The following is a 25,486-nucleotide window of genomic DNA, read 5'->3' on the forward strand; positions in this document are numbered from 1 at the left end:
GACCGTATGTGCCTGAGTTTATCTCTGGGCTTTCTTTCCTGTTCCATTGATCTGTATTTCTGTTTTTGTGCCACTACCATAGTGTCTTGACTGTAGCTTTGTAGTATAATCTGAAGTCAGGGAGCCTGATTCCTCCAAGTTTGTTTTTCTTTCTCAAGGTTGCTGTGACTATTGGGGATTTTTAATGTTTCCATACAAATTGTACAAATTTTTGTTCTACTTCTGTGAAAAATGCCATTGGTAGTTTGACAGGAATTTCATTGAATCTGTAGATTGCTTTAGGTAGTATAGTCATTTTTACACTATTGATTCTTCTAATCCAAGAATATGGTATATCTCTTTTTGGGTCTTCTTTGACTTCGTTCATCAGTGTTTTATAGTTTCCTGAGTACAGGTCTTTTGCCTCCTCAGGTAGGTTTATTCCTAGGTATTTTATTTTTTTGTTGCAGTGCAGTGGTAAATGGGATTGTTTCTTTAATTTCTCTTTCTGAGTTTTCATTGTTAGTATATAGGAATGCAAGAGATTCTGCATATTAATTTTGTCATGCAGTTTTACCCAATTCATTGATGAGCTCTAGGAATTTTCTGGTGGCATCTTTAGGATTTTCTGTATATAGTTTCATCCTCAAACAGTGACAGTTTTACATATTCTTTGCCATCTTGTATTCCTTTTGCTTCTCTGATTGCCATGGTTAGAACTTCAATAGCAATGTAATAGTGATGAGAGTAATAGTGGTGAGAGTGAACATCCTTTTCTCGTTCCTGAGCTTAGAGGAAGTGCTCCCAGTTTTTCACCATTGGGAATAATGTTTGCTGTGGGTTTGCCATATGACCTTTATTATATTGAGGTAGGTAAGTTTCCTCTATACTCACTTTCTGGAGAGTTTTTTAAATCATAAATGGGTGTTGAATTTTGTCAAACATTTTCTCTGATCTATTGAGATGATCATATGGTTTTTATTTAATTTGTTAATATGGTATATCACATCCTTGGAATAAATCCCACTTGATAGTGATATCCTTTTAACATGTTGTTGGATTCTTTTTCTAGTGTTTTTTGAGGATTTTGCTTCTATGTTCGTGATATTGGCCTGTAATTTTCCTTTTATTGTATGATATTTTTGTCTGGTTTTGGTATCAGGCTGATTGATTGATGGTGGCCTCATAGAATGAGTTTGGGAGTATTCCTCCCTCTGCAGTATTTTTTGAAAGTTTGCAAAGAATAGATATTAGTGCTTCTCTATACTCACCTGTGAAACCATCTGACTCTGAGCTTTTGTTTGTTGGAAGATTTTTAATCTCAGTTTCAACTTCATTGCTTGTGATTGGTCTGTTCATATTTTCTATGTCCTCTTTATTCAGTCTTGGAAGATTGTACTTTTCTAAGAATTTGTCCATTTCCTCCAGGTTGTCTGTTTTATTGGCGTATAGTTGTTGGTGGTAGTTGCTTAGATCCTTTGTGTTTCTGTGGTGTCAATTGTGACTTCTTTTTCATTTCTAATTTTATTGATTTGAGTCTTCTCCCTTTTCTTTCCTTGATGAGTGTAGCTAATGGTTTGTCAATTTTGCTTATCTTTGTAAAGAACCAAGTTTTAGTTTTATTGATCTTTACTATTGTTTTTTCATTTCTTATTTATTTATTGAATAAATATGCTGCTCTGATCATTATGATTTCTTTCCTTCCACTAACTTTGAATGTGTTGTTGTTGTTCTTTCTCTAGTTGCTTTAGGTGTAAGGTTAGGTTGTTTGTTTGAGATTTTTCTTGTTTCTTGAGGTAGGATTGTATTGCTATTAACTTCCCTCTTACAACTGCTTTTGCTGTGTCCTGTACATTTTGGGTCACCATGTTTTTGCTGTCATCTGTCCCTGGGTATTTTTTTATTTCCTTTTTGATTTCTTCAGTGACCTCTTGGTTATTTAGTAGTGTATTGTCTAGTCTCCATGTTTTTGTGTTTTTTTGTAGGTTTTTTTTTTCCCTTGTAATTGATTTCTAATCTCATACCATTATGGTCAGAAAAGATGCTTGATATTTCTGAATGCTTTCTGAAAAGATGCTTGAGTTTTCTGAAATTTTCTAAGGCTTCATTTGTGACCCCAAGAAGTGATCTATCCTGGAGAATGTGCACTTGAGAAGAAAGTATATTCTGCTGCTTTGGGGTAGAATGTCCTATAAATATCAATTAAGTCCATCTCGTCTGTTTTGTTATTTAAAGCTTATGTTTCCTTGTTTGTTTTCTGTCTGGATTGTCTGTCCATTCGTCTAAGTAGGGTGTTAAAGTCATCCACTATTACTGAGTTACTGTCGATCTCCCCTTTATGGCTGTTAGCATTTGCCTTATGTATTGAGGTGCTATTGTGTTGGGTGCATAAGGAAGTGCCATGTCTTCTTCTTGAACTGATTCCTTGGTCCTTACGTAGTGACATTCTTAGTCTCTTGTAACAGTCTTTATTTTGGAGTCTATTTTGTCTGATATAAGTATTGCTGCTTCAGCTTTCTTTTGCTTCCCATTTGCATAGAATATTTTTTTTTCCATCCCCTCATTTTCAATCTGTGTGGGTCTCTTGTAGATAGCATATATATGGGTCTTGTTTTTGTATCCATTCAGCTGGTCTTTTCATTGGAGCATTTAATCTATTTTCATTCAAAGTAATTATCAATATGTATGCTCCTTTTACCATATTCTTAATTGTTTGGAGTTCGTTTTTTATAGGTTTTTATTTTCTCTTGTGCTTCCTGCCTAGAGAAGTTCCTTCAGCATTTGTTATAAAACTGATTTGGTGATACTGAATTCTATTTGCTTTTGGTTGTCTGTAAAGCTTTTGATTTCTCTGTCGAATCTGAATGAGATCATTGCTGGGTAAAGTTATCTTGGTTGTAGGTTTTTGCCTTTCATCACTTGACATATATCCTGCCACTCCCTTCTGGCCTGCAGAATTTCTGTGAAAAAATCAGCTGATAACCTTATAGGGATTCCCTTGTGTGTTATTTATTGCCGTCTCCTTGCTGCTTTTAATATTTTTTCTAAATCTTAAATATTTAAGATTTAGACTATAATCTCTTTAAATAAAATTTTCTCAGACCATTTCTCTTTCTATTCTTTTTCTGGGACTCCTATAATTCGAATGTTGGTTTGTTTAATGTTGTCCCAGAGGTCTCTGTGATTGTTCTCATTTCTTTTCATTATTTTTCTTTATTCTGCTCCTTGGCAGTTATTTCTACCTTTCTGTCTTCCAACTCACTTATTCATTCTTCTGCTTCAGTTTTCCTGCTAGTAATTCCTTCTAGTGTATTTTTCATTTCAGTTATTGTGTTTTTCATCTTTGTTTGTTCATTATTTATTTCTTCTAGGTCCCTGTCAAACGTTTCTTGTATTTTCTTTATCCATATCTCAATTTTATTTCCCAGTTTTAAGATCATCTTTGCTATCATTACTCTGAATTCTTTTTTAGGTAGGTTGCCTATTTCCTCTTCATTTATTTGGTCCTGTAGGTTTTTACTTTGTTTCTTCATCCGTACTATGTTTTTTTTGTTGTTGTTGTCTCTCTCTCTTTTTCTTAATGTTTCACTTTTTTTAATGGGTTGGTCTGTCTTCCTGTCTTCCTGTTTTGCCCTGAGACATCCATCACTGGAGTTCGCAGGCAGTTGGGTAGAGCTGGGTCTTGGTACCAAGATGAAAACCTCTGGGTGAGCTATACCAGTTACTCTCCCCTGAGCTCTGTGGTTCTCCTTTAGTCCAGGGGTTTGGATTCAGTGCTCCCACCACAGGAGCTCCAGTCCAGCCCCCAGCCTGGGAACCAAGACCTGGCAAGCTGAACAGCATGCCAAAGAAAAGGGCACCAAACAGGAGTGAAAAGGAAAATAAATGTAGAAAAATAGAAAAATATACCATAAAAAAACAAAAACGTAAAAACAATGAAGCAAAACAGTACACCAGCAGGGAAAAAAAGAAAATGAAAAAGGCCTTGGTAGTGCATAGGTAGGAGGTTCAGGCCTGGGATCCTTGTGGCCAGAGGAGGCCTTGGGGCAGGGGGCTTAGGCCCAGGATCCACACGGCCAGTAAAGGCCCTGGGGAGGGCGGGACTTAGGCTCCAGACCTGTGTGGCTAGAAAAGGCCAAGGAGGGGTACTTAGGCTCAGGACCCAGAGGGTGGAGATTCAGCCCCCGACCCCAGCGGGCTGACGGGACCTGAGCAAATGGGAAAATGCTGGCTCCCTTCCCCTTTGATCCCCTCATCCCCCAAAGGTCTTTTCCTGTCCCCACAACTCCCCATACCATGGGTGGGCCCCTCCGATAGTGCGAACCCCTCCCCTCTCCCAGCAGCCCCTCAGGGATGCCGGTCACGTCCCACCTCCACTTTTCCTTTCCCTCAACGTCCTACCTGGTCTCATGGGGCTTCTTCCCCTCTCCTTGGGGGTCAGAAGTCCCCCACCAGTGCCTGGTGGATGCCCTGATGGATGCCCTACATGTGAGGAGGTGGAAGCTCTGTGTCCTCCTGCTCTACCATCTCGACTCCACCTGATTGGCTGTTTTGATACACTATTTGTTTTCATTTGAGATTTTTCCCCATTCCTTTTTTCCCTTTTTTGATTGTTTGAAAGATGGTCTTTTCAGCATCATGGGAAGTCTGCATTACCAAGTTTTATTTCTACATTTATTTTTAGTTTAAGAATACAGAGGGTGTGTGTTCCATGATGGCCTTCTATTATCTTTAGTCTCAATCTTTTGATTAGTCATTTTCCAGTTACTGGACTGACATGACATAGAGCCATTTTGGCCCTGAACCAGTAAAATTTAATAGTGCTTTAATAATATAGATCAAATTCTTTCTCTGATTTCAAAATCCTAGAGCTGTAAATTCACCATGATGAGTTTCTGTATTATCAAAGATACTTATATTTGTATTCAGTATTAGTACTTGAACCAATTGTAGATCCTGCTTTTTTCATTTTGAATGAATGAAATGAGAGAATTTATGGGTTATACCAATATCTACTTACAGTTTTTCCAAGCTTAATTTTCTTTTTCATAATTCAAGTTACTATATTTGGAGAAAAATTTGTGACCTAAAATTTCATCAACATTTCCAACAACTTTCCATGTGAATTTGAATGGGAAACACAATATAATAACTATATCAAGATGCAGTATTTTAAGGTTTTTTAGTACTATACACCTGAGCCCCAGGTAACTATTACAAATAAACTTCTTTAAATATTTTTTATTCAAGAGAGATATGGGACATGATTAGAAATAGTGCTTTATGAATTTGATTTTTATACCTATTATAGGAAAAGCTTGTCTGATGAGAATGCATCTTGACAAATAGACATTTTTTGAGCAATACTGAGGTAATTGTACAGGTTTTTAAAATTAAATAAATTGCAAACAGAGATTTCTACAGCAGGTTAATCCTGATATCAAGGTTTTTGTTCTAGTTTAAGCATTGCTAAACATGGCAAAGATCTTTTTTGGCCTTCCTGAGCATGTGATATAAATTTAGTGCTGAGGTGGGTCAGTTGTATTACATATTAAGAAAATTATTTGTTTTCTGAATGTCAGTGGAAAATATTCCCAAATCCTTAGTGTGAGTTGATTAAAAAGCATATATTTGTTCATATTTACTGTAAATTCCTGAATTAGCTATAGAAAGTCTGCTTTTTAAAGAGTGTCTTCTAATGAAGCTGGCCTTTCTACTCAATACAACTTTCTACAAAGATGACATTTTGTTTTTACCAAGGACATTCATAGTAGGGTATAAAGTAAATCTATGTGAATTATTTCTGCCATGTAAAAGTTTAAACAGTCTTATCCAATAAAGGATACCTTTTCAAAAATAAGATATGTTCCAGGACATTCTTGTTTTAAAGAATATACATGCAGAAATTTGCTAAATATTAAAAAAAATATTTTATTTGGAAAAGAGAGTCCAATAAACCGGTTGAATAATGGAGTGCAGAGTTCTATTCTAGTTAATACAAAAAATTATATACACAAATCACTTAAAGTCTGTATATTTTAGTTATCTCTAATGGAAAAAATGATTCCTTGGAATTTGTAATGTTTACTATCCTGAAAAATGATGCTGTGAAAGTGCTGCACTCAGTATGCCAGCAAATTTGGAAAACTCAGCAGTGGCCACAGGACTGGAAAAGGTCAGTTTTCATTCCAATCCCAAAGAAAGGCAATGCCAAAAAATGCTCAAACTACCACACAATTGCACTCATCTCACATGCTATTAAAGTAATGCTCAAAATTCTCCAAGCCAGGCTTCAACAATAGAACTGTGAACTTCCAGATGTTCAAGCTGGTTTTAGAAAAGGCAGAGGAACCAGAGATCAAATTGCCAACATCCGCTGGATCATCGAAAAGGCAAGAGTTCCAGAAAAACATCTATTTCTGCTTTCTTGACTATGCCAAAGCCTTTGACTGTGTGGATCACAATAAACTGTGGAAAATTCTGAAAGAGATGGGAATACCAGAGCACCTGACCTGCCTCTTGAGAAATCTGTATGCAGGTCAGGAAGCAACAGTTAGAACTGGACATGGAACAACAGACTGGTTCCGAATAGGAAAAGGAGTGCGTCAAGGCTGTATATTGTCACCCTGCTTACTTAACTTCTATGCAGAGTACATCATGAGAAACGCTGGGCTGGAAGAAACACAAGCTGGAATCAAGATTGCCGGGAGAAATATCAATGACCTCAGATATGCAGATGACACCACCCTTAGGGCAGAAAGTGAAGAGGAGTTTAAAAGCCTCTTAATGAAAGTGAAAGAGGAGAGTGAAAAAGTTGGCTTAAAGCTCAACATTCAGAAAACAAAGATCATGGCATCCGGTCCCATCACTTCATGGGAAATAGATGGGGAAACAGTAGAAACAGTGTCAGACTTTCTTTTTTGGGGCTCCAAAATCACTGCAGATGGTGACTGTAGCCATGAAATTAAAAGACGATTACTCCTGGGAAGAAAAGTTAGGACCAATCTAGATAGCATATTCAAAAGCAGAGACATTACTTTGCCGACTAAGGTCCGTCTAGTCAAGGCTATGGTTTTTCCTGTAGTCATGTATGGATGTGAGAGTTGGACTGTGAAGAAAGCTGAGTGCCGAAGAATTGATGCTTTTGAACTGTGGTGTTGGAGAAGACTCTTGAGAGTCCCTTGGACTGCAAGGAGATCCAACCAGTCCATTCTGAAGGAGATCAGCCCTGGGATTTCTTTGGAAGGAATGAAGTTAAAGCTGAAGCTCCAGTACTTTGGCCACCTCGTGCGAAGAGTTGACTCATTGGAAAAGACTCTGATGGTGGGAGGGATTGGGGGCAGGAGCAGAAGGGGACGACAGAGGATGAGATGGCTGGATGGCATCACGGACTCGATGGACGTGAGTCTGAGTGAACTCTGGGAGTTGGTGAGGGACAGGGAGGCCTGGCGTGCTGCGATTCATGGGGTTGCAAAGAGTCGGACACGACTGAGCGACTGAACTGAACTGAACTATAATGTAGGTGGCGCTAGTGGTAAAGAGTTGGCTTGCCAATGCAGGAAACAAGAGACATGGGTTCTATCCCTGGGTCAGGAAGATCCGTTGGAGAAGGGCATGACAACCCACTCCAGTATTCTTACCTGGAATATCCCATGGCAGAAGAACCTGGTGGGCTACAGTCCATGGGGTTGCAAAGAGTCAGATACAGCTGAAGTGACTTAGCATGCATGCACTGAATATTCAGCAAATGACTGTCACTTAATCTCTCTTTATTCATTTGAACAACCTATCTACTTCTGGAGGGGAAAAAAATCCCCCAGTATTGGTTTTTACTCTGGCGAATTGGTTTTTTTTTTTTTAATTAATTAATTTTTAAGAAATTTAGGCCATGTCTCTGGGCATGGAGGGATCTTAAACCTCTGACTAGGGATCAAATCCATGCCTTCTGCAGTGGAAGCATGAAATCTTAACCACTGGACCACAGAGAACTCCTTACTCTGAAAAATTTCTGATTTTATAATTGATATAAACTGAAGCCCAGGCATCAGAATTTTTAAAAAGTCACTAACTGATTCTAATGTAGATAAGAACCACTGAACTGTAGATTTTAGTGTTGGGCTTTATAGCATAAATATTTATTTAGTAAGTATTTAGTATTTTTTATTTATTCAGATGAAAAAGTGAAGAACTTCTTCCATTTTATTTTTTGAAGTAACTTTTAATTTTTGACTACTTTTAGATTTATAGAAGAATTGTGAAAGTAGTTGTATGGAGTTGCCATATACCCATATCCAGTTTCCCCTGTTATTAACATCTTATGTTAGTACACTGCATTTGTTATAATTAATGAACCAGTCTCGATGAATGTTTTCAACTAAGAGCCATACTCTATCCATATTTACTAAGTTTTTGCCTGGTGTCGTTTTTTCTGTTTCAGGGCCCATCCAGGACACCACAGTTCATTAACATTTCGTCGCCCTCCATGTCTCCTTAGACTCCTCTTGCTGTCACAGTTTCTCAGATTATCCGTTTTTGGTGACCTTGAGAAATTTGAGGAATTTAATTAGGCATTTTATAGAATGTCCCTCAATTGGGATTTGTTTGATGTTTTTTTCTTATGATGACACTGAGGTTATTCATTTTGGAGAGACTGTAGAACCAAAGGCTAGTCTAATCTCATTTATACCAAGAGCATTAAAGAAAAACTCATTTCCTCTATATGTAAAACTTCGGATATCACATGTGTGGGTTTTCTACCCCAAGCAATTCTCTGGTTCACCAACTGGGTGTCTTACAGTTTAATTCATCCTGATGCTGACTACCTGGAGTTAGCACAGACCCTACAGACCCCACAGATTGTGGACTCGATCTCACCAAACCATCTCTCCCCTCACTTCAGATGCTTCTCACGAGTGTAGGCCTCCCGTACCCGGACCAACTGGCTGTAAGTCAGGGTTCCATAGTGCCCTCCTCAGATTCATTAGTTTCCTAGGATAACTCACAGAACTCAGGAAAACGCTTTACTTACTATTACCAGTATGGGATACAACCCAGGAATAGCCCAATGGAAGAGTCAGTCACCTGGGGTAATAGGGTATGAGGCAGGGGGTTGTGGGGGGGTCCATGCCCACTCCAGACGTGTCACTCCTGCCACCCCAGTGTATTCACCAACCGGGAAACTCTCCAGAACACTCCTTTTAGAGGTTTTACGGAGGTTCCACAACAGAGATATGATTGATTAAAATATTGGCCATTGGTGATTACCTCAATCCCTAACTCCTTTCTCCTTCCTGGAGGTCAGGAGGGTAGACATAAAAGTTCCAACCCTCTAATCACATTGTTCCTCTGGCAGCCAGCCCTCATCCTCATCTCTATATTAGCAAAACCCAGATATGGTGGAAAGGGGCTTATTATGAATACCAAAATGTGCTCTTCCCACACATATCACTCAGGAAATTATACGGGTCTTAGAAGCACTGTGCCAGGAACTGGGGACAGATCGAGGCTGTGTTTCTTCTTGTATCACAATACCGCAAGTACACTGTTAATACGACCTGCCACTGTCAGTGTTACCCATGATCACCTGGCTGACATGGTGTTTGTCAGGTGTCTGCACGATGAAGTTACGCTTTCCTCCTTTCCATCCTGGACTCTTTGGAAGGACATCATAATATGGAGCCCACGCTTGAGGAATGGGGAGTTACGCTCCCCGTCTCGGAGGGCAAAGTGTCTACATAAGTTATCTGGAATTCTTCTGTGTAGGAGATTTGTCTGTCTTCTCCATTTACTTATTCAGTCGTATATATCTTACTGACTCATGGTTATTTAGCTTTACACGTTGAGTTATGATCCAGTACTTCATACTGTTTTCTTGTTCCAGTTGTTCCAGCTATGGACATTGGAGCCTCCTCGTATGGTTGACTCCTTTGTCCCTTTGACATAACCACATCATTGTGGGTTTGCTTTTACTTTGCTTACTTCCTTATTCTCAGACACTGTAAGATCCTCTAGACTCAGTTTGTGTATTTCCTGCCACAGCTTCTAGAATCCTAGGAGACTAGTTCCTTTATTAGCAAATGGTATTAGAAACTAAGATCCAGACTGTAGGTGTACTTTTTGCTGCTGTGGGAGTATTGTCCCTTTATCGACTCCTCTCAGCAGACAAACCAAGCAGGTATATAATGTGTCTTCATACATACATAGGTATATGGGTGTGCATATATATATCTCTCTCTCCATCTGTTTCTATATTAAACTAAACATGAATTCATACTGATGTCTCTGAGTTCTAATCCGTTCCCACATGGGTCATTCTCTCTGTCTCTCCTTGCTTGTTTATACCTCTGCAGCAGTGGTGAGAAACCTGGTTCCCTCCACCTACACCACCTACTTTGCCAAGTGTTTCAGATCCTGTGTACATGTATAGTAGTTTCTGAATTGTTAAGCCATATCCCCATGGGAACAACTTTATCAAGTAGAGCACAGTGCTTAGTACAATGCTTCTTAAGTCTTACAAACTCCACTCACTTTCAAGGTTACTTGGGTTAGCAGCTTTTCTACCCACCTTGCTCAGTGAAGTTCTTTCATACATTTGTAATACAGTTAGATGTTTTGGTGTGTGTCACGTTCTGCATTACATCCTGAGATCTTGCATACATTAAGGTTCACTCTTTATTGTATAAACATCCTATGAGTTTTGACAAATGTATGGTGTTACATATTCACCATTGCAGTACGCTGAAGAATACTTTCACTGCCCCCAAATCCCTTTGCTACACCTGTTCAACTCTCCCTCTACCCCCAAACTCTCTGCAGTTGCTCTTCTGTTTACCGTCGAAAGTTCTGCCTTTTCCATGCCGTGTAATTGGAATCAAACAGTAGGTAGCCTTTTCAGACTGGCTTGTCTCATTTAACAATAAGCATTTAAGATTCATCCCTTTTAAAAATTAACCCCATTTTAATTTTTAACTAAACAGTATTCTTTTGCATGGATGTACCACAATTTGTTTATCCGTTCATCTGTTGAAGGATATCTTGGTCATTTCTGACTTTTGGCATGAATAAAGTGGCTGTAAACATTTTCATACCAGCATTTGAGTGGATGGAAATTTTCAGATCAGTTGGTAACATACCTAAGGACTGTAGTTGGTAGAATATCTAGGACTGTAATTGGCAGATCCTGTGGCATGTTTAGCTTTGTAAAACACTGCCGTGTTCTCCAACGGTGTTACACCATTTTTGGATGTGCAAATGAGAGTTTTGGTTCCTGAGCATGTCCACCATCACTTAGTATTGTCAGGTTTTGTGGGGTGTTTTGTTCTTGGCATTTTGGATATTCTAACAAATATTTCAGTGAACATGAGTTTGAACAAACTCCACTGAGATAGTGAAAGACAGAGAAGCCTGGCCCGCTGCAGTCCATGGGGTCACGAAGAGTTGGACCCAACTTAGCAACTGAACAACAGCAACAAACCAAAGCCTTGGAGGAGTACCGTGAACGATTCTCCCTTTCCAGAGGAATCGAAGGCTGCAGTGCCTCTTGCAGGATAAGGAGTTACTCAGGCAAATGAGGGCGACCTAAGAAGTGGTCTCAGCAGAAGCAGCGACCGATGTTTTTCTTTAAAGACTTTTTGAGCAATCCCACTTTTGCTTAAGTTTTAATCACCAGATGCAGAAAGTCTGTTGATTCCCGAACTGCCTGAGCTCTCCCTTGGGGTTCAAAAAATGCATACTCTGCTTCCTGCTACAGAAAGACTTGGATGACCCATGGACACCTCAAATTAAATAGGTTCTAAATGATCTCATCTTACCCAGAAAGTTGCCCTGTAAAGAGTATTTCAGCCACAGTATGATACGAGGTGGAAAGAGAACATGATGAAGGAAAGAAAGAAACAAAGGCTTTGACTACTCTATCAAGAAGTCTGGTTATGAATAACTTGTTGTTTTTCCTTTAGTTGTTTAATGGTCAGAATATTACTAAATTTTTATACTGAGGAGAAAGGCCCTAGAAGAAAGGGATAATGTGACTGACTGAAAAGGCCTGCATAGACACGATTCTCTAGGAAATTTTGAAGAACTCACAAAAAAAAACCTCCTGGAACTATATAATGAGTGAATGTAGTGCAGTCACGGATACAGGGGCAATGTAAAACATTCATTTACTTTCTGTTTACCAGCAATAAGTAACTGGAATTTGGAATTTTGAAAAATCTTTTTAACAAAAGAAATAAAAGAGAAATACTTAAGTCTGACAAAATATGTACAGAATCTGTGTGCACTGACTAAAAAAAGCAAAATTCTAAAAGAAACTGAGAAACATTCCATGTTCACAGATTAAAAGACTCAAAATGTCGTTATCATTTCTTCTTAATGTATAGATTGAGTTCGTCCACAATAAAAATTCTAGCAAGCTAACATGTAACTGCCGAACAAAATGATTCTAAAGATTACATGGAAAGGCAAAAGGGCTATAACAGCCAACACAATAATGAATAAGAAAAAATAGTTTGAAGACTCCAATTTACAGACATCTGTAAAATTAAAATAATCAAGACAGTGTGGTATTAGAAAAAGAATACACATGTATTATCAGTGATAAATCAGTGAAACAGAGGGCTCAGACACAAACCCATACAAATATAATCAGCTGACCTTTGGAAAGGCCACACAGGCAACTCAGTGGAAAAAGAATAATCACTTAAAGGGTACTGAAACAACTTGATGTCTATATGGAGAAAAAAAAAAAAAGAACCTGGACATACACCTCAAGGCTTTCACAAAAATTAACTTGAAATAGATCATAGACCTTAATATAACATGTAAAACCAGAAAATTCTTAAAGAGATGGGAATACCAGACCACCTGACCTGCCTCTTGAGAAATCTGTATGCAGGTCAGGAAGCAACAGTTAGAACTGGACATGGAACAACAGACTGGTTTCAAATAGGAAAAGGAGTACGTCAAGGCTGTATATTATCACTCTACTTATTTAACTTCTATGCAGAGTACATCATGAGAAACGCTGGGCTAGAGGAAGCACAAGCTGGAATCAAGATTGCCGGGAGAAATATCAATAACCTCAGATATGCAGATGACACCACCCTTATGGCAGAAACTAAAGAGCCTAAAGAAACTAAAGAACTAAAGAGCCTCTTGATGAAGTGAAAGAGGAAAGTGAAAAAGTTGGCTTAAAGCTCAACATTCAGAAAACTAAGATCATGGCATCTGGTCCCATCACTTCATGGCAGATAGATGGGAAAAGAGTGGAAACAGTGGCTGAGTTTATTTTTCGGGGCTCCAAAATCACTGCAGATGGTGACTGCAGCCATGAAATTAAAAGACGCTTACTCCTTGGAAGGAAAGTTATGACCAACCTATACAGCATATTAAAAGCAGAACATTACTTTGTCCACAAAGGTCCATCTAGTCAAGGCTATGGTTTTTCCAGTGGTCATGTATGGATGTGAGACTTGGACTATAAAGAAAGCTGAGCACCGAAGAATTGATGCTTTTGAACTGTGGTGTTGGGGAAGACTCTTGAGAGTCCCTTGGACTGCAAGGAGATCCAGCCAGTCCATCCTAAAGGAGATCAGTTCTGGGTGTTCATTGGAAGGACTGATGTTGAAGCTGAAACTCCAATCCTTTGGCCACCTGATGCAAAGAGCTGACTCATTGGAAAAGACCCTGATGCTGGGAAGGATTGAGGGCAGAAGGAGAAGGAGATGACAGAGGATGAGATGGCTGGATGGCATCACCGACTCAATGGATATGGGTTTAGGTGGACTCTGGGAGTTGGCGATGGACAGGGAAGCCTGGTGTGCTACGGTTCATGGGGTCCCAAAGAGTCGGACACGACTGAGAAACTGAACTGAACTGAAAACCGGAAAACTTCTGGAAGAAATCATAGGATAAAATCTATGTTACCTTTAGTTTGGTGTTGAGTTAAAACACCAAATGCAAGATCCTTGGGGAAAAAAAGAGAAAAAACAACTGGTGATATTTAAAACTAAAGCTACTGCACTGTGAAAGACACCATTAGGAAAATGGAGAGATAAGCCATAGTCTGAGAAAATATTTGCCAACACTACTTTATTTGAAAGGACTTGTGTCCAAAATACATGAGCTCCTTAAAAATCAACAATAAAAAAACAAGACAGTTTAAAAAATGGGGAAAAATACTGAACAGATACCTTGTCAAAGATCATAAATGTCAAAAAAGCATATGGAAAAGATGCCTAAAACCTTTTGTCATCAGGAATTGCAAGTTAACACCAACCATGAGTTGCCATTAAATACTCGTTAGAATGTCTAAAATGGGAAAAAAAAACCCCACAACAACTGACCGTGCTAAGTGCTGGTGAACAAGCTCAGCAACAGAAATGCTCATTCATTGTTCGTGGGAAAGCATAAATGGTGTAACACTGTTAGAGAGTTTGACAGTTTCTTGTAAAGCTAAACATACCATAAGATCTAAGTTGCGGTCCTAGGTATTTATCCAACTGATCTTGAAATTAAAATGCTCCTCTGTGCTCCCATGGTATCGTGTGTTTAGCTCTGTGCGAATGCTGAACTCACTGTATTTATATTTGTCTACTTTCTAATTTTCTCCACTAACCTGTGCATTTCTCAAAGACAAAGACTATATCTTAGCATACTGCCTGGCACAAAGTAAGTGCTTACAAATACTTCAGATTCATCAAGTCAATAAATATATGTGTAAAATTCTTTATAGTGGATTTTAACTGACTTTACCCCGTATTATTTAGCATAGTGCCACAAGAGTATCATCAACACCAAAAGTATCTACATTTAAAAATAATCAGGTATGTCCTGGCACATGAAGTATTTCTGGAGCAGTGCATAAGTCAAACATGTCATAAATATTTGCTTTGGGGAGAACTGCTTGTTTTTGCTGCCCTGACTTGACATTTCTCTGCCCCAGAATGTCATTTGTATCAGCAGTTTCAGTAATGTAAACTGCATGCTAAAATTAATACTGGTATTTTATTGTGATTCAGACAGTTGTCTTCTAAATTGTATGTTTTGGAAGCTGATTTCTTAAAGTCATTTTATAATGTTATCATTTCTGAGTTTATAAAAGCGATTTCTTTTGTTAAGTATTTATTAAAGTTTCTGATTATTGCTAAGAGCTATCCTAATAGAGCAGACAAGGAGTAGGAGAAAGAAAAGATGAGAAAAAGACATTATTTTCAAAGACAAATTAGCTCTAAGTTCTGTTTGTTCTAAGAACATACCACAATTATAAATCTTTTTATATAAACGTAATTTAGAATGCAGTGACAAAGTGGTATGCGTACTTGATACTTCCTCTTGTATGTTTCTGTCAATTTTGTAGAGTCAGCAAGTGTTTCCTGAGCTCCTACTATTTTATGCAAGTCATTGGGGAGATCACTTCATGTAGACATGTAGATAGATTACTGAATGTATTAACGAAATATAGATGTATCCTTTGAGAAACATAAATACTGCTTATATAAAAAATAAGATGGCAGTGATGGTGGTATTTTAAAATATATCAGGTTTTTAAAAAATCAGCAGCCAATAGTCTTTCTGAAAGATACTGATAGTATGTTAGTAAATTTAATAACCTATTTTATAAACTTGTTTTATGTGTATAAGTCACAAATTAATGGAATTTGTTCTAGCCTTTTGTCTTTGGTGCCCTCTTGTGGATTTTTAATAAACTGCTCATAACAGCAACAGTTTTTAAAGAAGTTCCTTTTATCTTAAAATATTTGATTTTATAATCTTTATATTTTGTTCATCCTTTGACGTGCTTTTGGCTTTGGGAGAAAAGAGAGAAGTCATGGTTAAGGTTGCTATTACCTTTTAATTTAATCTATGATATATCAGTATTGTGCACAGGGGATGTAAGATAATCTTGTGTTTGAAAGCTTTTAATACAATGCCAGGAACTTGTACCGTCTTGCATCAGGGAGCCTCTGAAGTCCTGCCCACACGCCTTCTCACCATTTCGGCTTGTTGTGCTGATGAACAAGTCTTTTATGACTCTTGGAGATCCTGAAAGCTTTGATGTAACTTTAAAACATGCCCGTGAACATGCAAAAAGCTAGGATCCATGAAGGCAGACATTTCTGTTTGTTAAAGACAGATACGTCAAAGGCGGCAGCTGTATAAGCTCTTGTGCTGCTGCTTTTGCAGTGAAGTAGAAGGACCACCTACTTACAGCAGTGGGAAGCAAGTTCATTCTTGGTACAGATTTCCAGATACTGTTAAGTCTTAGCAATATTTAATGGGCAAATATCAATTTATAACTTTTTTCCCAACCTGTCAGGCTGGAAAGCAGTGCTTAAGGGCAACGATTTGAAGGGGAATATTTCTGATGTTTTCTCAGTAGTTCTTAGCTACAAAACGAGACCACAGTTAGCCAGTTGCTCCTGCTGTGGGCTCTTGCACTTGTAACCCGGAAAGAGTGGACACTGCAGATGTGCGGATAACAGAAGCAATGAATAAGTGCTAGCCTTGCCATGTTTGGAAGTGGAATGTGAAGGGAATGCGTGCCCTGTCCGGTCGCATCAGGAGCTTCACCTTGCCCTAGTGCAGAGTACCTTTACTTTAACAGTGCACAGGACTCTTCCATGGTATGAGGCATACAAGCAACTGCACAAGAGTTCCCTTTGATTTTTGCCTTTTCTAAGTCAAGAGTGATTAAAATCTATTTGGTGACGCAGGTTAGCATGTAAGCACAAGCTCTGGTTTAGTTCAGCATGGGGAGAAAAGTAAAAGATCCCTGCTGCAGGTTTCCCCAGTTTTATGCTTATTTCCTTGAAGTTGCACCGCACACGCCATGTGGATTTCTTATTTGGCTTTTTCACCGCAAATCAGTTAGTTATTAGATCTCAGTGCCTCTGTCATGTGCGAAGTAGGAAATTCCATCATCATTCTATTTTTTTTGCTTATATATAGCTGGCATTATCTATTTCATTATCTGTATTCATCTATTCGAATTAGACTCTTTTACAGTTTTTTCTTTAAAGTCAGTTTGGCCTCTTTGGGTCCATAATATGGTAGTTAATTTTTTTTTTAATTGGAGTTTAGATGCTTTACACTGCTCTGTCAGTGTCTGCTGTACAACAGAGTAAATCAGCCATATGTTTACACATATGCCCTCTTTTTTGGATTTCCTTCCCATTTGTGTTACCCCAAAGCACCAAATTGAGTTCCCTGTGCTATACAATAGGTCTCATTAGTTGTATTTTTTGTACATAGTATTGCGTGTATGTCAATCCCAGTCTCTCAGTTCATCCCACCCTTTTGCCCCCTTGGTGTCCATATGTCTATGTCTGTGTCTCTGTTTTGCAAATTTTCTAGATTCCACATATATATGTTAATATATGGTATTTGTTTTTCTTTTTCTGACATTATACTCTGTATAACAGTCTCAAGAGCCATCCACATCTCTGCACATGACACAGTTTCATTCCTTTCTATGTCTGAGTAATACTCCATTGTATACATGCACCGCATCTTTTGATCCATTCCACTGTTGATGGACATTTAGGTCACTTCCATGTCCCTGGCTGTTGTGAATATTGCTGCAGTGAACATCGGGGGTGTATGTGTCTTTTTTTTTTTTTTTTTAGTGTCTTTTTTTTTTAATTTTATTTTTTTTTAGTTTTTTATTTTTTAAATTTTAAAATCTTTAATTCTTACATGCATTCCCAAACATGCACCCCCCTCCCACCTCCCTCCTCATAACATCTCTCTGGGTCATCCCCATGCACCAGCCCCAAGCATGCTGCATTAGTGTCTTTCTGAATTACAGTTTTCTCTGAGTATATACTCAGCAGTGGGATTGCTGGGTCACATGCTAGTTATAGTTTTAGTTTTCTAAGGAACCACCATCGATAGTGACTGTATCAATTTAGATTCCCACCAGCAGTGTAAGAGGATTCCCTTTTCTCCATACCCCTCTCCAGCATTTATTGTTTGTAGACTTTTTGATGGTGGCCATTCTGACTGGTGTGAAGTGATACCTCATTGTAATTTTGATTTGCATTTCTCTAGTAATTAGTGATGTTGAGCATGTTTGTTGGCCATTTGTATGTTGTCTTTGGAGAAATATCTATTTAGGTCTTCTGCCCGTTTCCTGATTGGGTTGTTTGTTTTTTCATTGAGCTGCATGAGCTGTTTGTATATTTTGGAGATTAATTCTTTGTTGCTTCACTTGAAAATATTTTCTCCCATTCTGAGGGCTGTCTTTTTGTCTTGTGTATGGTTTCCTTTGCTGTCTAGAAGCTTTTATTTTAATTTGGTCCCATTTGTTTATTTTTACTTTCATTACTCAAGGAGGTAGGTCAAAAAAGATCTTGCTGCGATTTATGTCAGAGAATATTTGCCTATGTTTTCCTCTAAGAGTTTTATAGTATCTGGCCTAACATTTAGGTCTTTAAACTATTTTATTTTTGTGTATGGTTTTAGGGAGTGTTTCGTTCTTTTATGTGTAGCTGTCCAGTTTTCCCAGCACTACTTATTCAAAAGACTGTCTTTTCTCCATTGTGTATTCTTGTCTCCTTTGTCATTGATTAGGTGACCATAGGTGTGTGGCTTTATCTCTGGGCTTTCTGTCATGTCCACTGATCTGTTTTTGTGCCAGTACCATACTGTCTTGATGATTGAAGCTTTGTATAATCTGAAGTCAGGGAACCTGATTCCTCCCACTTTTTCTTTCTCAGGAATGCTATGGCTAGTCAGGATCTTTAGTGTTTCCATACAAATTGTAGAATATTTTGTTCTATTTTACAATTTTTAAACAGAATGTAAAAAATTCTGTGAAAAATGCCATAGGTAATTTGATAGGGATTGCATTCAATCTGTAGATTGCTTTGGGTAGCATAGTCATTTTCACAATATTGGTTCTTCCAGTCCAAGAACATGGTATATCTATCCATCTGTTTGTGTCCTCTTTAATTTCTTTTCATTACATTCATTTTTTTTTTCCTGAAAAATAATCCTTCTCATGCTGTAGTAGTATGCAAACTCAGTGCGACCCCATGGACTGCAGCCCACCAGGCTCCTCGTCCTTCAGGACGAGGGATTCTTCAGGCAAGAAAACGGGAGTGGGTTGCTGTGACCTCTTCTAGGGGATCTTCCTGATCCAGGGATCAAACCTGCATCTCTTGCATTGCAGGCAGATTCTTTACTGCTGAGCCCCTGGGGAAGTTCTGAATACTCAACAGGAGTATCTAATTGAATCAGTGCCACTGGGATATGTTCTGTAACGATAACATAATGTTATAGAATTGTATAGGTAATAAAGAATTTAATATCACTTCAAGGAGAGGAGTAAAATAATTAGAACATTGCAAATTAAAAAGACACCCATTTATCTAAGAATAGTCTTATTCATGTTAGAAATGACAAATGCTTTCTAAAATGTTTGTGTTAATATCCTTTAAATCAGTCAGATAGTAGCTGAATATTTAGAAAAATTTTTAAGGTGGAAGGTATTACAAATGTAAAGATACCTAGTGCAGCGGCTCTGATTATTTCTCAGACCGTTATTGCATAAATCTGTCTCAGCAGTGGAGTAGGATTTCCTAATAATGTTTTCAAATATTTGTATTCCATGTGGATTTTATGATTCATAACCTGGATTATCGTCAGTACTCTGTTTTGCATTCCTGGCACATGATGACCACTGATTGAAAATGCTATTGTATTCCTTACTGGAATTGGCGGCTCTCTGCAGTGGGGAAGCATCTGCTCTGCAGACCTTTTTCTATAAAGTATCAACATGTTTTCCTTCTGCTTTTCTCCTGGAAGAAATAGCAGAGTATGTATAAATGAAGTGTAACTTTGGAAAAACATTATAAATAGCTGTTTTATTACAAAAATGTTAAAAGAATCAAATGAAATTTTAATAGCCATCTAAAAGATCAGGAATAATTTGAGTTAATGATTTAGAAAAGTAAAAAGTGTTAACTGAAAAGTTTTCAACACCATCACCAAATTATTAGTATTTGAGTTTTCTAATTTCATAAAAAACAACTTCTCATTCCTTCTGTACTTTATTATTTACTGTTTGGATGCCACACTCTCATTAGTGACTTGATTGCTCTTTTTTTTTTTTCTTTTACTGTTAGTTTGTAAATTGGTTTAGCATCCTTTAGCAAAGTGACTATGTAAGTGCAAGTAATACGCAGTAAAAGCTATCCCTTCCAAACTTGATTCAGTGTTTTTATAATTTTATAGGTTATCTAAGCCAGTTATGTGAATCCAGAGATGCAAGCTTCATTATCTCAGCATAGATTCAATTCTGATGCAGAATATAGAAAGATTTCAAAGTATTATTTCACATCAACCAGATGTTATGTTTCTTATTAAATTTAATGGTCACAGTACTGAATCTTACAAGAATGAGAGATAAATGACTCACACATACAAAAATAGATTTAGCTTAGTATTTTGGGAATTAACTGGTTGCAACCACAGTAAAATAAGATATTAAACTAGCAGTAGATTTTTTAAAAGGACTGGTAGAAAATCAACTTTTTTCTTCCCTCCTTAGTGGAATCTACTGAAAAGAGTAAATCTCAACCTTTTTTGTTAACTTTTTGACCAAAGTGCAAATTAGTTTGGGCTTCCCCGGTGGCACTAGTGGTAAAGAACCTGTCTGCAGTGCAGGAGACTTAAGAGACAGGGATTTGATCCCTGGGTCAGGAATATCCTCTGGAGGAGAGCATGGCAACCCACTTCAGTATTCTTGCCTAGAAAATACTATGGACAGAGGAGCCTGGCAGGCTACAGTCCTTGGGGTCGCAAAGAGTCGGACATGGCTGAAGTGACTTAGCACATGCAAATTAGTTTACTTATGTGTATATCAGTTTCGTCATCTCTTAACTTAGCAAAATGAAACATGCTGTAGCTAACCTATAGTAGAAATTAACCTAGAGTCGAGAATGTTGTAAATAAATTAAAAACCTTATAAAATCGGAGGTTAGCCATTGGGCTTTAGAATCAAACAACCTGGTTAGAATCCTTGCTTCTCCGCTTATTGGTTATATGATCCTGGACAAATGATTAAACCATTTGAACTTCAGTTTCATCGTTTACACAATGGGGACAGCAGTGTCTCATAGTATTAATAAGAGGATTAAACAGGAGTGACCCACAAAAAGTCCTTAGTATAGTACTTTTAACTCATTGATGATACCTATTCAACAAATAATCGACTGAATAGTTCTAATTCACAGTATTTTTCCTCCCAGTTTCTTTATAGCCATTCTATGTTTTAAATAGTTGATTTAAATAAAGTTCTGTGGTAGAACCTAGTATATAACATTCTATGCTTTAGCACTACCTCGTAAATAGGGCTTTAATATTAATATAATGGATTTTATAATGAGAACAAGACTTTGTAATGGATACCAGATATATAATTGTTAACAAGATCTGATTACCTCCCTTACAGATTTTATAGTCTAATAGATTTGGACAAGTCAGATACCCCTACAGTTACAGTATTGTGTAGTAAGTATATGATCAGCGTAGGTAAGCACAAAAGCTGATATAGCAACACAAAAATATGGCACCTATTTCAGACTTGGGGTATCTAAACTGAGAATGGATGTCTAAGTGTAGTTCTGTTGTAAAAAGAAGTTTTAATATTAAGCATGCCTTTAGATACATATATTAAATATCGTGTGTATATATGTGTGTGTGTGTATATATGTGTGTGTGTGTATATGTGTGTGTATATATATATATGCTGCAGTCCATGGGGTCACAAAGACTCAGACATGACTGGGCAACTGAACAACAATAAAACATTAAATATTATAGTCTTATCATCCTTTAAGAACTTAATTTAAAGGCAGTATCTTCTATGAGGCTTTCTTCATTTGATAAGAGGTAGAGTAAAAGGCCCTGCTTTTTTTATTCCCGTTATTTGCCAACACAGCATTTAACAAATTGCCTTGTAATTTATTTTTCACATGTCAGGCAATTTCTCTTAGACCTCAAACGTCTTAAAAAAACAAAAATGGAGCAAAACTGTTTCTTATTCTTTGTATCTCCAATGCCTAGTCCACTCCTTGACATATTATGAATTTACAATAAATGCATGTTGAATGAATTAGTAAGTAATAATATTAATTACTTCATTTATTAAATAAATTTGTATGAAGTCCCTACTGTATACCAGGTATTCTAAGCATTGGGAATTCATCTGTGAAAAAGAAGTCTTCTTTGCCTTCATCAAACTTAGATTCTAATAGTAGAAAAGCCAGGTACAGGCGATGAAAAATATAGAAGGATAAAAGATTGATGGGGACTTCGATTTTGGATTGGTGGTCAGAAAATGCCTCACTAAAGAGGTAACATCTAGCATCTAAATGGAGACCTGAGTTAAGAAGAAAATAAAACTGCCTTAAAGAAGAGCATTCCAGGTTAAGAGATCAGCCAGTTTAAAAGGCTGAAGAGGAACATGCTTTGAATGCTCAAGAAACAGCACAGGAGGCCAGGCTGGCTGGAACTTGGTGAGTGGGAAGGAATGTGATAGGAGATGGGACTGGCAGATGTTACTGGGCCAGATCACATTTGGCCATGATAAAGATTTTGGGCTTTTTGGTAACTGTGACGGGAGGCCAGATGCAGGGTTGGTGAGTCAGAGAGTAACATGATGTGATTTGTGTTTTGAAAGGATCAATCTGCCTGTTACGTGGGAGACTAATGGGAACAAAGAGGGCAAAAAGTGAAAACTGCTAGGAGGTTGTTGTAATAATCTGAGAGACGACAGTGGCTTTGACTAGGATGGAACAAGTGATTTGTATGGGACCCTTTCAGCATAAGATCTGGTGACGTAAGCTGTGAAAAGTGTAAGCTTGCACCTCTACCTTAAACATTCAAGTAGATCAAAATTTTAAAATGTAAATAATGTACATGTACTTGGGGGAATAATGGATTAAGAAATGAAGGAACTAGTTTCTTAGTCCCAGTTCTACTTTTAAATAGGTGTGTGACCTTGGGGAAGTCCCTTACTTTCTATGGGCCTTGTTTTTTTTATGTATAAAATAAGGGGTTGAATTATTAAACTTCATGATTTTACAGTCCTGTGAAAAAGTAAATATACAATGAATACTTGACCTTCATGGGGTACTGAATGGAGTACTTCAGTAGATTCAGAGATAGTTATAAGGCTTTCTTGTCCATAGGTATTATATTTATAGAAGATTTTATGGAACAGTTACAGTATAAGATCATAAATTTAAATGCAGAAGTGCAACCTGTAAGGCAGGTTATAAATTCTCAAAGTTTGAAAAAGGGAATAATTAATAAAGACTGAATTAGCCATGAAGGTAATAGGATTTAATGAAAATGAATTAGCGAGGAAAGACCATCCTGGGTAGTGAAGAAGACATGAACAAAGATGAAGCCTTAATGAGCATAGCATGATATGGTTTATGGCTGCTAGAGACTCATTGAGGTCAGTTGACTCTATTGCGTGATACATGAACAATGGGAAAATAGGTTGACTATTTAAAACAAGATAACAAGGACATTAAAATTTACACAGCTTTGTTTAGCTTTCAGTGCAGGTAAGAACTGGGAGCCATTATAGATTCTTTAGCAGAAGAATATAATACAAGTAGAAAGATTGGTGTAATATGGTGTAACTTTAAAGAAGGTGAAACTACCTTATTCCTAGTAGCATGGAAGCACTTGGCATACCTTTTCTCATTTAATCATCATAACACCAATGAAAGAAACCCAACTTCAGCGAGTTTAAATAGCTTTATTAAAAGGTCTTAAGAGGGCTTCCCTGGTGGTTCAGTGGGTAAAGAATCCACCTGTGATACGGGAGACCCACGTTTGATCCCTGAGTCGGGAAGATCCTCCAGAGAAGGAAATGGCAGTTCACCCCAGTATTCTTGCTTGGGAAATGCAAGAGGAGCCTTGTTGGCTGCAGTCCATGGGGTCACAAGAGTCGGACACATCTTAGTGACCAAATCACCAAGCAAAGGTCTTAAGTCTAGTAAGTGATTTGAACTAGGATTTGAACTAACATCTCTCTGATTCTAGAAGGTCGCGGTGCTCCCCCTTCAGTTACCCAGGCATGAGTTGAGGAATATGCTCAGGAGCAGTGGGAATGGAAAAAGAGACAGAACCGAGAAAATTTTTTTTGAAGAAGAGCTTGTTGACTGTTGGTATATAGGGAATGAAAAAGAGTAAACCCACGAAGACATTGAAATTTTACTCTCAGATAGCTAAGGAAGACACCTGTGCTTTGCAGTGGTTGTTTTTGGGGCTGGAGGCAGACTAGAAGGGCCATGGAGATGGATGAAATGATCTCATTTGAGATTGTTGAGTTTCAAACATCATTAAGCTTGTAAGTAGCAAATAAAGTCAGGAAGATTTTCAGAATTTGGGAGTCCTCAACACATAAGATAGTTGAAGGCATAAGAATGAAGAAGTCTTCTAAAAGAAGAGAAGCTCATGAAAGACAAGCAAAGGACTTGAGAGATAATGCTGAGTTTATACTGTCAGTTTAGGAAGAGGAGGGGTGTCAAACCGCTGAGAACAACGTGGATGTTCCTGTTCTCCAATATTTGCATTTTAGCTTTCTGTCAGAACTTAGGTTTTGTTTGTTTGTTTCTACTTAAAGTGAAGTAGATATAAATGAATCTCAGTGCATGATCGAGTTTTTCCAAACAGCACATTGCTTGGTTTCTCAAACAGAATTTGTTAGTTTAGTTTTGTGGCCCTATTCCAGTTTATCTTTTGGTGAACGTTCTAAAGAACATTTTTTGGGTCATACTTATGTCACTGACTTGATTCTTCTGTGAATTTCATTTAAAAGCCAATGGCTGGGATATGACAACAAAAATATAAGCAACAAAAGAAAAAGATAAATTGGACTTCATCAAAATGAAAGCTTTTGTGTGTCATAGAAACTATCAAAAGAGTAAAAAGAAAGCCTGTAGAATGAAGAAAAGTTAAGTTGAAAGTTAAGTCACTCAGTCATGTTCGACTCTTTGCGACCCTGTGGACTGTAGCCCACCGGGCTCCTCCATCCATGGGATTCTCCAGGCAAGAATACTGGAGTGGGTTGCCATTTAATAATTGCAAATCATATATCTGATAAGGGATTAATATCCAGAATCTAAAAAGAACTTATTTGGCTCGACAACAAAAACAGCCTATAACACTAAATGAGCAAAGGACTTGAATAGAGATTTCTTCAAAGAAGATATACAGATGGCCAATAAGCACATGAAAAGATGCTAAATATCACTGGTTTTTCGGAAAATGTAAATCAAATCACAGTGAGATACCACATATCCATTAGGATGTCTGTTAGCAAAAGGCGGGGGTGGGGGTGGGGGACAAGTGTTGATGAGAATGTGAAGTTGCAACCCTGTACACTCTTGGAGTATAAAATAGTGCAGCCAATGCGGAAAGCATATAATTTGCACTTCCAAGTGCTCTCAAAAGAATTGAGAGCAGGGACTCAAAACAGATCCCC

At 37.8% G+C, this 25,486-nt stretch overlaps 1 protein-coding gene across 3 annotated transcripts in view; it reads left to right on the forward strand.

The window, feature by feature from the left end:
- Positions 1 to 25,486, forward strand: part of STK3 (serine/threonine kinase 3) — a 310,137-nt gene that overhangs the window by 199,641 nt on the left and 85,010 nt on the right. The gene's annotated exons all lie outside the window — the stretch shown is intronic.

Source organism: Ovis canadensis, chromosome 9, assembly GCF_042477335.2.
Source record: "Ovis canadensis isolate MfBH-ARS-UI-01 breed Bighorn chromosome 9, ARS-UI_OviCan_v2, whole genome shotgun sequence".
NCBI lineage: Eukaryota > Metazoa > Chordata > Mammalia > Artiodactyla > Bovidae > Ovis > Ovis canadensis.